At 38.4% G+C, this 1,953-nt stretch overlaps 1 long non-coding RNA gene across 1 annotated transcript; it reads left to right on the forward strand.

Moving 5' to 3' along the window:
• The first annotated feature begins 1,189 nt into the window (after positions 1-1,189).
• LOC117941136 lies at positions 1,190-1,899 on the forward strand. The gene is made up of 2 exons (XR_004655864.1): positions 1,190-1,440; positions 1,737-1,899. It is a non-coding gene; the product is annotated as an uncharacterized LOC117941136 (long non-coding RNA).
• The last annotated feature ends 54 nt before the right edge of the window (positions 1,900-1,953 follow it).

Raw genomic sequence — 1,953 nt, forward strand, 5'->3', positions numbered from 1 at the left:
GCATAAAAACTGAACACTGTGATAATGGACTAGTGTGGACAGACTGGCTGAATAAACACAACTTTTATGCCTTTATGTCACATCTACTGCAGTCAAATTCGCTGTGTTCACTTGGAAGGAATAATTGCACATGAGTTGGCACTTGCAATGATATTTGAGCATGTTTAAAGGCTAAAAACAGGTTTTAAACTTGCCCTGTTCAAGCCTGTTGGACGCTAACTCGAGAAGGAGGATAACTAGGTGTAGACAGCACAGATTGTTTTAATTTTTCTATCTACTGACAGCACTTCAAAGTTAAAAAACAGGGAGACATGTTAAAATTGACCGTAATTCTCCTTTAAAGCAGCTTAAGGTGATCATAACAGTGCATCAGGGAGCATAGGAGCGTTTTCTTCAAACATTTAAATCACTGTTACAGGCTTATTGCACAGAGATAGGGGGTATTTGGAGGAAGGTCTTCCGTGCATGATGATGTCAGCCTAGGAGTTTGTGCAAAAGAACACTGTATTCTGCCAAAATTACCATGTTTTTGGTCAGACAGCTCATAGCAGTCTTTCAGGATGATTTGGAAATAGTTGATCCATCCGAAAAAACAGGTTCTGAAACAGAGGAGCCAGTGTTATCAGGCAGCTGCTCTGTCCTCGTCATTAATGCAGACATAGACTTAAACTATTAGTCTGCCTAGGATAAGTTTTGATATAGTGTTGTTATGTAGGTCAGTGGCCAGAATGTGACCAGTCTCAATTTACACAGCAAGCTTGAAATTTAACCACAGTAGTGGGAGCAGCAAGTTGACGGACTGAGAAGTCATCACTGCCCCTTTCTCTCTTGATGCGGCGCAATCTGTGTGTGTGTGTGTGTGTGTGTGTGTGTGTGTGTGTGTGCGTGTGCGTGTGCGTGCGTGCATGTGTGCCTGTGTGTTTGTGTATAAGATTTATATAGATTAACTAATCAAAAATTGAATTGAATTGAAATTGAATTGAATTGAAATTGAATTGAAAAAGAATTCAGTTTTAGATTTTTAGTCCTATTATTAATTTTTTTAATTGTTTTAACTGTTAAATTAAGGGTTTAAGATCCTCCAATACACTTAAATAGAAGTAATCAGTAAGCAAAAATAAAGACCTGGCCATATCAACAGAAACCTGAAGCATAAGATGATATCTAATTACAACAAATATCTGACTATCTGCGTTACCACATTTGGTATGCTAACCACATTTAACTTTTAGGGTGTCATCAAAACCTGATTCAATATAAAGGCTACTTGTGGACACAGTTTGTGACACAGAAGACCTGGGAGTCCCTTCTTTTGGTTGCGGCTATGTTTTTGTCAGCTTGAGATCATTTGAAACATTTCTTGAGTGCATCTTGTTTTTACACCTACTCTAACAACAAGAACCGGGCCTTTTAAAAAAGTTTTGACAAAGAGGAGGTCAGGTAAGGAAACTTCAAATGTTTAACGTTTCTTTATTTGTTAAATACATCTGCAAACAATTTCTTCATCATTGAGTGTCTAAACAAGAGGCTAGTATGTATTCTTGGCAACAATAATTCCTAAACATTTTAGTCACTTTGAAGTTAAAGCCTACCTATAACGATACGCAGACATGGTTCAAGTGTGGAGTCCAGTAATTGACTACATTTTAAGTGCTGTTTAATTATGTAATATAATGAAGTACATGGACTTAAAAACATTACTCTAAGATAGAAGTTCCTTTGTAATTATCTAACAGACATCAGCCGCCACCATGAGTACGGACGCAGAGATGGCCACTTATGGCAAAGCTGCCATTTACCTTCGTAAGCCAGAAAGGGAGAGAATTGAGGCTCAAAGTGCACCATTTGATGCCAAGAGTGCTTGCTACGTGGCCGATGCCAAGGAGCTGTACTTGAAAGCAAAAATCCTCAAGAAAGATGGTGACAAAGTCACGGTCGAAACCCTGATATCTA

Source organism: Etheostoma cragini, unplaced genomic scaffold, assembly GCF_013103735.1.
Source record: "Etheostoma cragini isolate CJK2018 unplaced genomic scaffold, CSU_Ecrag_1.0 ScbMSFa_4433, whole genome shotgun sequence".
Classification (NCBI taxonomy): Eukaryota; Metazoa; Chordata; class Actinopteri; order Perciformes; family Percidae; genus Etheostoma; species Etheostoma cragini.